The sequence below is a fragment of the Phyllobates terribilis genome, unplaced genomic scaffold (genome assembly GCF_046119375.1).
Source record: "Phyllobates terribilis strain yellow unplaced genomic scaffold, ASM4611937v1 Scaffold_11__3_contigs__length_659146591, whole genome shotgun sequence".
NCBI classification, from domain to species: domain Eukaryota; kingdom Metazoa; phylum Chordata; class Amphibia; order Anura; family Dendrobatidae; genus Phyllobates; species Phyllobates terribilis.
Genome location: NW_027362771.1, coordinates 386,696,552 through 386,712,403, shown reverse-complemented (window position 1 = coordinate 386,712,403; position 15,852 = coordinate 386,696,552). Strand labels below are relative to the sequence as shown.

The following is a 15,852-nucleotide window of genomic DNA, read 5'->3' as shown; positions in this document are numbered from 1 at the left end:
GTACCAGTCAGCATGTCTCTGTGAAACACAGAAAAGTTGAGCAGAAGGTTCCCATGTTTTTGATACCCACTGTGAAGCTTTGAGGGGAGGTGTGTGGTGTGGTTTGCTGGTCAAATTGTTGATTTATTCCAGATTCAATCATTTGTGTTAAAATAGGACAAATGGCCAAAACTCACCTCTAGACCATGTAAGGCTATGTAACCAAGGAGGAGAGGGATGGAGTAGTGTGTCAAATGACACAGCCTCCACAATCACCAGACCACAATTCAATGGAGATGGTTTGTACAGCTAACAAGAGCTCAGTACCTCTAGCAACTCCTTCAAAACTCTTGGAAAGCCATTCCAGGTGGCTACCTGATGAATCGGTTTGAGAGGATGCCAAGGGTGTGTGAAGTGGTCATCGGAGTCAATTGGGGAATGTACTGTAATGAATTGGAGGTTTCCTGCCTTCAGTCTGAACGTGCACATTCCAATAAGAACCATTGCATGAACAGGTGTGTCCAAACTTTTGACTGGTATTATATATTTCCTTGATTTATGCAAAATTTGTTGAAATGAGTAGTGCCATTTAAAATAAAAAAGCACAATATAACAGGATTCTCTAATATACACATAACATGGCCAAGAATATGTGATGCTCATACCAAATACTTATAATTAGGGATGAGCGGACCGAGGAAGTTTAGACTGACAGCTCCCCAGTGTATCTCCTTCCTGCTGCTGATCTCACACTGCTCAGTACAAGCGGCAAATGTCAGTCACACTAGGTGCACAGACACTGAATAAATTGGCCTTATGAGATCTCTCACTCAATAGCTGGACTTATAAAATGCTCATATTAATATCAGGATTATACAGCCAATCTGTCAAATTTTCATAGCAAGTATGCCAGCCTCAACAGATCTGAGATATCTCTTTAATAATGTATGCAACTTGTATCATGAACTCTGGTGACCTGTTTGCTATAAAACTTACACTTTCCAAAATTTTTTTTTGCAATACTAGTCAAAATTCTGCAATGTGTAATATTACATAATAAAACCACCTACTAGCATAATTCCATAAATATGATGATAACCTATGATCCTCCAGATCTTTTGAAATGATTGACAGTAATAAAGCCTGAAGAGCTGCACGAGCTGTGTCCATGTCAGAGATGATCCCAGTTCTCCAGGTCAATGTGATCTCATGTGGTGTAATCGTAAGACATGGTGTTCAGTGCACAGAGGCCTCGTCTTATTTATTATAAGTTGTTACTGTTCTGTTCTCTGTGGGGTTGTTTTTTTTTTATTGAATGCGAGAAGGATTAGAAAACATGACTGAACAAAGAAGATGAGGCATGGGAAGAGACTATGCCAAAACCATCTTCTCAAGCTAAATCAATACCAACATTGAGGCAAGGCATTGATGACTGTAAAGACTGACCGCAGAGATTTTCTAAGGATACTTACAAGCTTAAAGAACATTTCAGATGGTAATTTTCTGAATTAAAGTCCAGCTTATGAATAGAGACTATATTAATTTTTATGCCCTATCATCCACAGCTCCTCTTTTGATTAGCCAGCCTGGCACAACATCATCGTTGCAGCATGACGCACATGCGATGTTACACCAAGCTAGCGAAACAGAAGAGCCAGGAATGACAGCAGGTAAGAGGTGGCTCCCCCCCTCCCTTAGCAAGCTACAAACCACAGTTCTTGGCCAATAGCATGGGATGTGGGAACAGATTTGCACCAACAATGTAGAGAGGCTACAGAGAGGTTCAGACTCTGTGCATCCAATCCTGGTAATATGGGCTTGTGACCCCTGGAGTCAATCACTGGCTGTGAAAAGGAAGCAAGGATTGGCAAAAAAAAACAAAAAACAAACAAACAAACAAACAAACAACAGGAGGCACTGCTAGGAAAGGACTTCTTTTAAATACAAAAGTAAGGGGAGGACAACCTCTAATATTTTAGCGCTGAACACTTTGGACAAGAGTTAACTAAAATAAAACTAATTTTAGAAGCGCTAAAAGCAGAGGTTGTGGTTTCCCATTCAGTATTAATAGGTGTATTGTCCTAAAAAGGAAGAAAGCGGGCCATCATGGGCAAACAAAGGAAGAAAGCGGGCCATCATGGGCAAACAAAGGAAGAAAGCGGGCCATCATGGGCAAACAAAGGAAGAAAGCGGGCCATCATGGGCAAACAAAGGAAGAAAGCGGGCCATCATGGGCAAACAAAGGAAGAAAGCGGGCCATCATGGGCAAACAAAGGAAGAAAGCGGGCCATCATGGGCAAGAAGAAAGCGGGCCATCATGGGCAAACAAAGGAAGAAAGCGGGCCATCATGGGCAAACAAAGGAAGAAAGCGGGCCATCATGGGCAAACAAAGGAAGAAAGCGGGCCATCATGGGCAAACAAAGGAAGAAAGCGGGCCATCATGGGCAAACAAAGGAAGAAAGCGGGCCATCATGGGCAAACAAAGGAAGAAAGCGGGCCATCATGGGCAAACAAAGGAAGAAAGCGGGCCATCATGGGAGAACACAGACAACAGAGCAGCTTATAGACCTCTTGCCCTACAATTGTGTATCACTGGCCACTTTTCTTGTGCCTCAGACATTTATAGTCATCTATGAAATTCATCATCTCAGCAGCCTGTCTATAGGTTTACTTATTGGCCTCTACTCCAGTACTGGCTTTCGGACGCTGCTCACAGTAATTCTGTACAGGTTGAAGTGGCGAAGTCACAATAACACTGCATGAGCCCGCAGCAGCCATCACTGGACTAAGCGGCTCATATCTTTCTAGTTCTGCCATCAGCACTGCAGCCTATGAACAATCACCAGGGGCAGCTGCTGAAAGAGTTGGCGCTGGAGAAGGGACTCAAGAGAAAACCTCAGTTTGGATTTAGCCTATAGGCTTCAAATGGTTAAAATAACATAGGTTGTATGTAGGGTATGTCCACCACATGAGGAGTTTGTTTTTAAATTCCCCACCCATGCCGACATGTCATTCTTTGGAATCTTTGCTTACCAACTGCCTTACATATCTATACGTTAACTAATGAAAGAATATACGCCATCTTTTTCAAAAACAGGTATATAAGACTTTCAAATGTTCTCAATTCTAAAAGGAAAGGAACAAAGAAAGTTCTTCACTTATTGCTCAGGAAATCCTACAATTTGTTAAGAACCCCTTCTTGTCAGCACAAGGAAGTCTGCAGCGAGAGACAAGTTTAATAGCTCATTTGCTGCAGCCACTTTGTCACAATCAAGCACACGCTTGTCCCTTCAGTGTCACAGCTTCCTGTTACGCCACAGGCGGTTTGAAGTGATAAAATACGAGGCTCGAAGCCACCTCACAACGCTGATGGAACATCAGATTTGTTCATTTTTAAGCAATTTGCAGTCAATGCTTCACGGTTACAAAATAGATAACAGAATAAGCCTATTAGTCAGGAGCCGGCCCTACATCTGCATAATCTGCATCACAATAAATGCTTGTCTGGCCTCATTTTATCTTATTTCACATGTGCATGAAAAAAGGAGCAGAGGGCATCACGGTTTGTGTACCCCTCACACCGACCGATCAGGTGCTATAAACTCCAGTAGTAACCGGTGTAAACACTGAACAGAGCTGCACGAATTGGGGGACCACAGAGCGTCGCAGAGGGAGGATGCCGACTACTGAGCTAGATTTATATATTCAAGATCAATCCCTTAAAAAGGGACCTAAACGTTCAGGTAATATCTAAGAAGAAGCCGTCCTGTGTGGACATGAGGAATAACACAATTTCTGGCCATTAAACGACTTGTATCCTGCATTTTCACCAGTTTTCCCCTCTGCACACTATGGCCCCGATTAATCAAAGCAATTTCACCAGAATTCTGGCGTAAATTGCTTGAACGCATGCAAAATTTTGGCGCAACTCAGAGTTGTGCAAAAATGTTGCGACTTGGCATTTTCAGCACAGTTTCTCCTAACTCCACCAAAACGGGCAGAGGTTGGACAAGACAGGGGCACAACGCGGCACAGCTAGTCTAACTCCTAACAAGCTGTTCCCATTGCCAGAAATCTCAATCCAGTCCCTCACTGGACTAAGATTTCTGGTGTGGCTTACGAAGGTGCATGCCACTCGTAAGATGCTCCTGATTAATGAAGACGTGCAAATTAGGAGCATCTGACTCCGCCACGCCACCTCACCAAGACCGGCGAGAAGATCTCTTAAAATCTCTACCTCAAAATTTGCAAAAGACTGAGCTGGTGGGAGGAGACTAGTGAAGAGGCTAACTGCTATGTCTCCCATACACATCACAGCCCACAGCGAGGGATTACTAATTTTATTTTTTTATTTTTTTAATAAGAACACAGACAGAAGCAGCATGAAGGACAATACACAACAGTACTGATCCATGCAGATGTGAATCCAGCTCTATGGTGAGGTAAAATACTTGTTAGAAAGCTCATCTCAATCTGTCGGTATCTGCGACTCCACATTTTCTCACCTGCTTCTCATTCCTCCCCCATCATAAAATATAATAGGAGGTGTAACCTGACACCTCAGTGTGCTGGCAGTCTGTCTTGCCTTCAGGAAGACTGAGTTGAGCTGTTTTTTAATCCAGAGTGGATGATGAGTTCAGGAGGCAGGTGTGAGGGGGAAGTGTGAAGGAAGCTGATTTCTATGATAAGATTTTTAATATAAAATATTATAAATCGCCTATACTATAGAAAGTACAGCTCCTATTTAAGGTGGCACTGTGGGACAATGATGCCTTAAAGCAAACCTGTCAGCAGGATTTTGCTCTGTAAACTACAGGCAGTGTCATGTTGGGGCTGCTGCACTGATTAATATGATACCTGAGGTGAAGAAATCCGTCTTGTGGTTCTTGCGTACGCAGTGTTTTCAGTTTTGAGTTAATGATATGCTCATGCTCCTGGGCGGGACTGTAGGCAGGGTCTTATCCTGGTTCTCTATGCCAGATCACAGATCAGCAAGAAAATATATGCATACAGGCCACCCCTATCTGTCTCTGTCTGTATAATGAGGAACATACTTGTGCTTCGGGGTGGGCAGGTGTTTTCTTGCTGATCTGGCCTAGAGCACCAAGGAAAGACCCTGCCTACATTCCCGCCCCAGAGCACGGGCATATCATTAACTCAAAACTGAAAACATTGATTACACAATACTGATTTTTTCACCTCAGTTATCATATTAATCAGTGCAGCAGCCCCAATATCACACTGCCTGTAGTTTACTGAGCAAAATCCTGATGACCGGTTTGCTTTAAAAGGGAAGAGCATCAATAAGAGAATGGCTATCATATTGAAAAAGGTGAATTGTTGTTTTATTCAGATTTGTCTAGGAGGCTGTTGAATTTGGTTAAGGAGACCCGCGGTCAGTCCAGAAATCGCAGTCACAGTCCATACTTAGACCGTGTTTCATGGACATGGGAAGTCGGCCATAGGGTAAGTACAAAAGTAATAACAAAAAAAAGATTAATTTAACAAGCAAAAAATTGATTTTAAAGGTGATTGGGATGGGGAGGGAAAATTTAGTTATTTTACAAGCAATTAAAATGCTTAGTGTCTGTGCTTTTCAGCTTTCAGATTTTGGCCTTCCCCGTAGAAGAATTGCACATGTATTACCTAGTCTCGTAGAACTCAGGTTCAGAGTCTATACAGGGGGTCGCCTGTACCTGGATTTTAACTCTTCATGAATAAGCTATAACAGCAGTTGTTAAATCTAAATCCAAAAGAACAAGGATGGTTTTTCATTTTCATACATCAAGAACCCTTAGCTAATTTCTAGGAGCATTAAAACAATTGCATAGGATAAAAATCACAAATAATGTGAAAAACACATTACACATAGTTGAACCCAACAGCTTGACTGAGCACTTTTGTGGAGATGTGCTGAATAAGTAATAATAATAAGGGAAATGCCATAATAATCCATCTTTCCTCCAATAAAAGTGGATGTACTTGGCAAAGACAAATGCAGCAGTAGTATATTAGGGCCAGGTCACATGCGGCAAAATCAAAGAGCTGCAAATCTTGCAGCAAAATCAGAATGTTACTTTAAGACAATGCTGTAGATTGACCACCAGTTCCACCAATTTACATTAAATTTAAAGCATGCTTATTTAGTTTCAATTTTTTTACTTTTTAAAATTTTCCCTATATGGTGATGGCGTTTTCAAAACCCCAGCAACGTGTTATATAGTAAGTTGTTGTGGGTTTCTAGTATGGGATCCACACCGCATCTTTTTTTTTTCTCTCATCTGGTGTAAGTGCCTCCATCCTCCTAAATCTGGCCTTGCATTTCTTTGATTTCCTTCCCTGTCCAGAAATGTGACTCATTCTTCCATGCATGTAAAACTAGCCTTGTTAGCCCAGATCCTTACCTCTTTTCTATGGCGGCATCATCTTGAGAACCATACACAGTTGGATAAAGAGACTAGATTTACACACATGGAAGAGGGGGCCATATCTCAGAAACTGAGTGTTGTAGGAACAAATAAATAATGCTAGAAGTGTAATGGGATCTAGCGGCACTGATGCACAATGCAGCTAGGTACAGAACCACAGTCATCCATTGCTAATTGCTCAGAAAAATAGGTCTCAGGAGGAAATAAATAATTACTTCCTATTAGGATGGAAAAGAACAGAAATAATAGGTAAAATCCAGCTGTGTCTCCAAATACAAGGCATGAACAAAACATGTTCTACAAAAAAAAAAAAAAAACACAAAACAAAAACTACTCCATTCAGTGAAATGTTCATCCACAACAGGTTAAATAAGTTTCAGAAAGCAAATTAAAATTTGTTTTCTTGCCCAACCAAACACCAACGGGAAAGGGAATTTCAGAGAACAGGATTTGATGTCTAGAAAAACAGTAGCTATAAATGGATGAACCTGGAGGACCTGAATAGTGACTTAGCCACCTGCCCACTATTGGGAATATTTATAAGTAGCAGATTTATTGCATAATAATGTCTTGCAAATCAAAAATTGGTTGCACATGGGCTTGTTTCTGCAGCCTGTGCATGGATATCTGTATAACTGTTTGTATAATTATGTCCCCAGTGCTATCCTCGCTGCAGCCAAACCAAGCCGTCATGCCGATCAGTGTTGTGCAAGTGCAGCTAAAACATTGATAATGGTGACGCAGTAACTTAGCTTCACAACTGCAGTAAATTTGATGCGGATCTACATATAGTCATTATTTAGTCTCAATGTGTGGCGTGAACCTAAAGGTAACACAACATGGTGTGGTTGGCCCACGAGGACAAAACCCTACCCAAGATGGCAAATACTGGCAAGAAGCACACACAGAAAAAAACAAGCACCCCATCGCCCTGCTACCACACCCACATTTTGTTGGTGTGTGAGGATTCTTGAAAATCTTGTGTTTCCACTCTTGCGTTATAATCACACAATGTTTTTTTTTGTTGTGGTTTTTTTTTTTTTAGTCGAGTTTGGAACAGGTCCATTCAAAACAAACACCAGAAGAAGCACCCCGGTACCTCTTCCTATTCCTTTGTAAAAACAACATGCTGCCCATATGTTCAGGTTTCAGCGGGTTTTAACAGTTTGAAGCTTCTAAAAATGCCAATTGCCAAAATAGATTAAAAAAAAAAAAAAAACTCTGAAGATGCCTGCATATCTTTTTGAGTGTTTTGTGATAATTTCTGCCTTAAAAAAGACAGTTTAATAGACATAAAAAAGCACCTGCCAAGCACCTGCAAATTACCCCCAAAAAAGTAAAAAAAATAAAAATAAAAAAAAGGGCGTTTCCTGAAGGGGTTTCTGTTTGAAAACCTTATCAATTTTATCTGCCTTTATTAAAAAAAAAAATCTATACAACTGTGTGAACATAACCTACACCTAAGGGTATGTGCCCACGATCAGGAAATGCTGTGGGTTTGACGCTGCGTGTTATGCAGCATCAAACCCGCAGCGGCCAGATGTTACAGCATAGTGGATGGGATTTCTAGATGTCCACTATGCGTCTATGCACCTGCAGAGCACCCGCGGAAACTGACACGCGGTGCGTCTTTCAGACCCGCAGCACGTCAATTTCTCTTGTGGGTCCGCATGTGGACTTTCCCCATAGACGTGCATCAATGAGGAAAGTTCAAATGTGAAAAAAAAAAAAAAAAAATCACGGCCGCTCATTTGAATAATGAGAGCAGAAGAGGTGCTGCTATTCTGCAGCGACTCCTGATCGTGGGCACATACCGTAAGGGGTTTCGGCCACGTGAACCAGGCACACTGTGTGGTGTCACCTTTAGGCTAAGTTCACTCATTGAGACTGAATTATGCCACTATATAGATCAGCATGGACTTTAAATTTACAGCAGCGGTGCAGTTGTGAAGCTAAGTAGTTGCAGCATGACCATTAATCTTTTAGCTGCACTTGCACAACACTGATTGGCATGACAGGTTGGCTTTGGCCGCAGCGAGGACATGATTATATGAATAGGTCTCGCACATATCCATGCACAGACTGCAGGAACAAGCCCATGCAAAAAAAAAACCAAAAAGCAACAAATCCGCTACTTATGAATAAGCCTAATAGTGGACAGGTGGCTCTCGCAGTTTTTTTTTTGTTTTTTTTTTTGTTTTTTTTTGAGTGGACAATCTTCAAAATGGTCCGCATTTAGGAGCAGCGCTTGTCAGTTTCCAATGTGTGACCACTACTCCAGGCAGTCACTCAGAGGAGGAATAGGGGTCATGGGATCCGTGTTCTTGTGATTACGGTGGTTTGAGCGGAGGTGTCCAGCAATCATGCATTTAGCATCCTTTAAGTCAGGGGCGGACGTACCATTGGTACAGCCTGTGCAGAAGCCCAAGAGGTAGGGAGCCACTTCTATCTCCAAAGCAGGTGGAATTGTGCAATATGATGAGCTACTGGACTACAAAGAGCCCATACTGTTCTTGCACAGGGGCCCTCTTCAGTCGGTGTCCGCCCCTCTTTCAGCCCCCTAAGGAGTCTGTCAGCAGGTTTTTGTTATCTTACATGGGTGCAGCATAATGTAGAGCCAGAGACCCCAATTCCTAAGATATGTCACTTACTGGGCGCCACTTGCTGTAGTTTTGATAAAACAGTGATTTCAGCAGGATGTTATCACTAGAGGACTAGTAAACCTATTATGTAGTCACCCATACTCATGAACTCTGTATAACCACAATCAGCAACTTTCTGCCTATGCACAGTGTACACAGAAAGCTGTCAATGATGCAGAACAGTTACAGAGCTTATTATTAAAAATACTTGCAGAACTGCAGCAGATAAAACAGTGATTTTATGAAAACTTCAGCAAGAAGCCCAGTAAGTGACATCACTAAAATCAGGGTCTCTGACCCTACACTATGCTGCTCTCCAATGAGGCAGCAAACACCTGGTGACAAATTTCCTTAAAGCCTTCCTGATGGTTTTTCTTTTAGATCTACTTCTCGCTTTGCCTAAAAAACTGCACCAAAAGTGACGCGTGAATTCAAAGGTGAGATGACGCAAGGCAGTATAGTTACAAGGCAAGTGTTTCTATAATACGAAGACGTACAAGGGAGCCCCATAATTTACTGAAATAGCTTACCCAATCTAACACTTCTTAGTCACTGTACAGATATAGTATGGGCGATCCTAAACACTTTACTCATTTTAATGATATTCCTAATGCTACCAAAGGTTCAGCAGTGGACAACACAGGAAATGTGCAAATCAAAGGAAAGGCTACAAATTCTTTATGAATCCGGGATCTATGGCAACACAACTGACCCATTATTCTGCAATATGACAAGGAGCACGATTTAGAGTGAAGACCAAGCACCTTGCCCAATATATCCTGGATCAGCATACAGCAAAACACCCAAGTATATTCTCCAGACAATTAAATGGAGACATTAAATTACAACCTGAGGTGCCAGCCATGATGTAAGAATGTAATCCGGCCTGTGGCTCCTCAGACCTGGGAGCAATAGATTGATCAGGAATACAAGGAGCAAGCTCAGCTCTGTTTACTTGACATTGGTATCGTCAATCTGAGGTGTGTCGGTCATCTCCCTCCTTACCCCCCAAAAACGACAGACACCATGGCTTGGGTGCAATTGGCCGCAGTGGACTTTATTAACGCATAGTTAAGAAGCGTATATCACACATAAAGATGCGTTAAGGTCCTTGAAGCTAAGAAGGGTCCGGTGATCCCAATGCCACAATTCCACTTGCTCCCAGCCGTCCACCACCAACCCCCGCCCCCCACCCGAACCGTGTGTGGAGGGTGCAAACGGTTTAAAACCGCCACATCCGGGACTCGACATCCATTTGACGTAAGTCCCACAAATCAACAGACCCCAAAACCACATGTAACCGAAGGATCCATGTCCTGTGGACACTCCCATACCAATTTAAAACCAACTTCAAGGACCCTAATTACCAAGATAGGAAGAAAAGACCAAGCCACTGCCCCGGTGGCCTTATATATGCCTGCTTCCACTCTATTGCCTTGGGCCATCTGGGCAGCTCCAGCCTTTTCTTTCCGGCCAGGCTCCATATGAGCAAATGCTGCTTACTGTATGTAAAGAACAGCAGGAACCTCAGTGTATTCTATAGGTCCCGCACTATTTTTTCAGAAATTTTAAACGTTTGTTATAAAATAAAAAAAATAAAAAAAAAAATACACAAGTTTTTTTTTTTTTTTTTTTTTATTACAATTTGGTGGTGTGTCCTATAATGAAAATATATTTTTTTCAAGTTCTATATAAACAAACTTATGGGGAAAAAAAAATGAATAAAAAAATGAACACTGTAAATTTACTCCCACCCCCATAAACATTAGATTAATGTTGGTTGAACCCGCCGATATAAATGTGTTTGACCAGCGTTAAAATGTATATGGCGGTCCCGGACAATTTATTGTTGGGTGAAATATTGATTTGGAATGTCCGATCTTGGACTGTCCATCTGGTATATGGCTCTCAGGACTCTTGTGTATGGGATGGAACCATTGTACATCCGACAGCCATCTAATACATATTGGGGGCTTTAGACTAGATAGTCTGGAAATGCATCAAATTACACCACAGTGGCTGATGCTAGATTGTTTTTGCTCTAAAATTACTAAAACAAAACAAAGAATACTTTTTTGGCCGCTGCCTAGCTAAAAGGAATGGAGCATACAGGAATGTTAAGGTATACATTGGTTAAAGCTCCCAACATATACTTTAGGCACAGTGTGCACTCATCCTGAGGGTAGGTTAACACAACAGTCTAAAAAAAAAAATATACAAGTCAGATTTTCATCTGGAAAACTCAGATGATTCTTTTCTAACTTATCAGCATACAGGCCATGTGCAATCTGTTTTTTTACAGCAACAGGTATTAATTTACAAGACCATTTACAGTTTCCCATGTTACAGAACTGAAATGCATATGTAAAAGTCGGATGCTGTACTGTGGCTCCTATGGCATCCAATTTTTTTTGCAAACCCGTACAATTGGATGAGTGCCCAGCCACCGAATCTTCCTTGGCAAAGAAACTTGAGGAAAATGCCAGCAGGTGTTTTTGAGACGTAGCTTTGCTGCTGTCCTAGCGGCGGCCTACTTTGAAGTACAGAGAGCTGGCGGCTTCCCGGCAGAAGCCACCAGAAGAATGAGCATGTACACCATGAAGGGGATGAACAGATGTGACAAACCCTGAAGTGGTTAAAACGTGTCACATAAGACGGAGCATGTGCACAGTAATGCCGTCATTATGTTCATTTTCTGGGGCACTTGAGCCGCTTTTTTCAGGCAGACGGCACACGGACTGCTCACTGTCGTCATCCGCGTGCTCTCCGTACTTTTCACGGACCCATAGACTTGAATGGGTTTTCCTGACCAAAAACACACAAGTCTGAGATTTCGTTAGGACATTGTCATTAGTCTGGGACAACACATATTACAGCGCCACGTCTAGTGATGGGCAGAGGGGACACATTGTGATCCGCACCATCCGACTCACGAGACGCCCGACTATTCCATACAGCCAATCCCAGCTCTACAGAGTGTGAGAATGACCAGAGCCGCCATGTCGTCCAGAGCTTCAGGAAATGCTGGAGTTTATTTTTCCTGAGGCGCCTTTTTTTTATTCCCTGGGTGTTTTATTCTGGTGTCTTTTACCGGCGTTTTCCAGTCATTTCTTTAACTACATTCACCAAGAAGAGACCGCTCACAGCTTTCCAAACAAAAACGCTGGCAAAATGCACAAAAAGGCTCCATGGCGTCTTCCCAATGACTCGTATAGTATCTTCTGAGAGGAGAACCCCTGAAGGACGGTCCGCTCACGTCTCCCATCTTGCACATACCCCAAAGACGCTGTACACATTAGGTATTAGCGGCAGACGTCTCGGTATTAAGAACGGGTCTTTTGGCAGGAAAAACCGATGTGTTTAATGCTGTGTGAGGTTTTTTCCCTTTAGAATAGGTGAAAATGCTGCAAAATCGCTGAAGGAACTGACATCCTGCAGACGTGAAACTGCTTCAGACCTGCAAGGAGCAAACCAAGCACCTGCCGAGATGACAGCAACTTCATTCACTTTGCTGGGGCAGGAAAAAGCTGCGGTTTTTACAGAAAAAAACGCAACATGTGAACATACTGGAAACATGAAGTAGATAAGACGAGCAAAAGCCTGAGCGTATGAACAGCACATCGTCCATACAGAAGGAAGCCGGCCCGGACACCAGGCAGCCCCCCCCCCCCCCCCCCGGACACCAGGCTGCCCCCCCCCCTCCCCCCTGGACACCAGGCTGCCCCCCCCCCTCCCCCCTGGACACCAGGCTGCCCCCCCCCCCCCCTGGACACCAGGCTGCCCCCTTCCCCCGGACACCAGGCAGCCCCCCCCCCCCGGACACCAGGCAGCCCCCCCCCGGACACCAGGCAGCCCCCCCCCCCCCGGACACCAGGCAGCCCCCTCCCCCAGACACCAGGCAGCCCCCCCCCCCCCCCCGGACACCAGGCTGCCCCCTCCCCCAGACACCAGGCTGCCCCATGTAGGAGATACAGAGCACTGCCATCAGTGAGGGCACTGGCCGGTAACTAGGAGGAGAGCCCCCTGCAGCCTAAACACCAAGCAGGCACATAGTGAGTCTAAGGGGCAGGTGCTGACCCTCAGCGTCCACAGAACACATAGAGCAGTGCTGTGCAGCGCGCTGGGACTTGTAGTGCCTCCATTACAGGCACTCTGCAGCAGTAATATAGTTTCCAGCCCCCCGCACTGCCTGTTACCACTAGCACAGTGTCCCGGCCATTGCGCTCCCACCTGCGACCTCCGGAGCCCCCGTCAGCGCCGTCCACATCCCGGGCACCGCACCGCGCACTTGCCTTATTTGGGTCGCAGCTGAGCGCATTGCCCGGAGCACATCACTTCCCGAGCCGCTATCAGCCCCGCCCATAGCGGTAGACAGCCCCGCCCACTTAGTGTCAGGCCCCGCCTACAAAGGTATGCCGTTCCGCCCACGGATGTACCAGCCCCGCCCGGTGAGGTGTCAGGCCCCGCCCCCACACGGAGGTAGTATCACATCTATGGAGTAGTCGGCAGACCGTGGTTGGACGATGGAAGTTGTGCCGTCATCCCTATTGGTGGAAGTGCAGAATGGCTGAGATTGTGCACGTTTTGGGAAGGGAGATGATATCCGAGATGTTTGTCTTTCTGCCCCAGCCATTCATATAGGAGACCCCCGAGCTCAGGAGATATGAGCGACAAATGGTGGATCAGACCCCAAAATTAATACAGATCCCAAATATAAATGCAAGCGGCAGAGCAAACTGCCTTAAGGGGCTAATTCCTGCTAGTGGGGTCAGTGATGGGTAGAATGCTTCCTTTTGTACCTGGAATAAAAATTCGGCAACAAGTTGGACTCCGGACCACCGCTCCATTCATTCTCAATGGGGCTGCCGAAAAATGCTGAGTGCAACGCTCTGTAATCCCATAGGGGTCAATGTGAACATGCGTTTATATGTTGCATGTATACCAACTCAAATTCCAGCTCAATGTGTGTTTTTTCTTGGATTTTTGCATTTTTGTGCAAGTGAGGGTGTCGCCTCCCCACCTTGAGCAGGACATTACATTTAAAAAGCTTCCCAAGGCTGAGGTGTCCAGAGTTCAGGACCCAGTCCTTTGTCTGCCCTTATTCACACTGGTCACTTTTGACACATGCTAAGGTTTAATATTAGACAGTGTAGGACCCTCCCAATTAGGGTCACCTTGCTGTCCTGGGTTGGCTTTTATGCTATTTTTGATCAAAACAGTGTTACTAAGAATCCTATGTTATTTATTCCCTTCCCGATATTCGCCGTATATGGATGGGCTGTGGGACCTGCGTTCCCGCAAACCGCCGTACATATAAATCCTCACGATCACACGGGCTCACAATCAAATGCGGGTGTCAGCTCTGTATGAGAGCTGACACCCTGAAGTTGCGCCCACGATCGGTGCTAGCATTTAACTCCTCTGATTCCCCATGACTGTGGTTATGAGGCTGTACGATATTACCTTCAAACCAGAGGCACGCAGTTTGCTGAACACAATCAGTTTGTGATTTTGCTACTTCGTTTTATTCTGACCAAGTGTGTTTTCACTTTTGGTGGCCACTTTTACCATCAACAGCTTGGGACCGCCATGGGAAGCCCGTACATGCCCTGCTTCGCCAACCTTTATCTTAGGTGGTGGGAGGATAGGGTGGTATTTATTGAAGTCATGGAACAATATACCTCATCCATCTTGCTATGGGTGAGTTATATTGATGATGTCTTCATTCTATGGATGGACACCAAGATTAAATTTACAGAGTTTGTAGAGATACTGAATTGCAACCAAATTAGTTTATTCTTCACCAGCGAGATTCAGAGAGAAAGGATCAATTTTCTCAACATTACAATAAGTACTATATCAAGTGGTCTATTGGAAACTACCTAGTTTCGGAAACCTAATTTTGACAAACAGACTGCTTTCCTGGGAAAGTCATCACCCGGAGCCTTTACGTAGGAGGATCCCTGAAGGCCAATATTTAAGATTGAGGAGAAATTGTTTGCGTATTGTTACAAGATCTAAAGACTAGTTTTCTCCAAAAGGGATACCCCAGAAAAGTAGTTGGCGATGCATATAGATATGCCCTCACTCAAAATCGCAATTCTCTACTAATACCCAAAAAAAAGAAAGAGGTTAATAACATTAGCCATCTTGTTGGTACCTATTACAATCAGAGCAGGAAAGTCCGTGAGATACTGAGTGATCTCTGGGATATAGGCAAGAACCTCAAGGACCATCTGGTTCACGGTCACTTTGTAGAACCTAAAGTTGAGACTAATTGGTTGACTAACAAAAGTACTGGTACCTTTACATGTGAAGGTTGCAAAGCCTTTGAAAGCAGTAAATAATTTTGAAGTGCCTCTACACAGAAGACCTACAGCAATCGAGAATTTGCTAATTGCAAAACGAAAGGCGTCATATATATGACAACATGTGGATGTCCTCAGAAGTATATAAAACTAAGAGAGAATTCTGGAGACGTGTTCTGGATCACATTGCTTGCATCACAGGGAAAGAGGACAGCACACTGTGGTGACATACATGCGCGTCTCACAAAATGAAAGTATCATCAAAAAGTTAATTTATTTCAGTTCTTCAATACAAAAAGTGAATCTCATGTATTATATAGAGTCATTACAAACAGAGGGATCTATTTCAAGTGTTTATTTCTGTTAATGTTGATGATTATGGCTTAAAGCCAATGAAAACACAAAAGTCATTATCTCAGTAAATTAGAATACTTTATAACAACAGCTTGAAAAATGTTTTAAAATCTGAAATGTTGGCCTACTGAAATGTATGT

At 43.7% G+C, this 15,852-nt stretch overlaps 1 protein-coding gene across 4 annotated transcripts in view; it reads right to left on the bottom strand.

Annotated features, from left to right (window-relative positions):
- RAB27A (RAB27A, member RAS oncogene family) overlaps nt 1-13,467 on the bottom strand; it is a 93,803-nt gene extending 80,336 nt beyond the window's left edge. Inside the window, exon 1 of one of the 4 annotated variants that reach the window (XM_073653007.1) lies at nt 13,343-13,467. The gene's annotated coding sequence lies outside the window, so the exon portion shown is untranslated. Of the gene's footprint in view, nt 1-13,280 lie in introns of all 4 variants that reach the window. The other 3 variants (XM_073653006.1, XM_073653008.1, XM_073653011.1) reach the window with 3 other exon arrangements.
- Between the last annotated feature and the right edge of the window lie 2,385 nt (nt 13,468-15,852).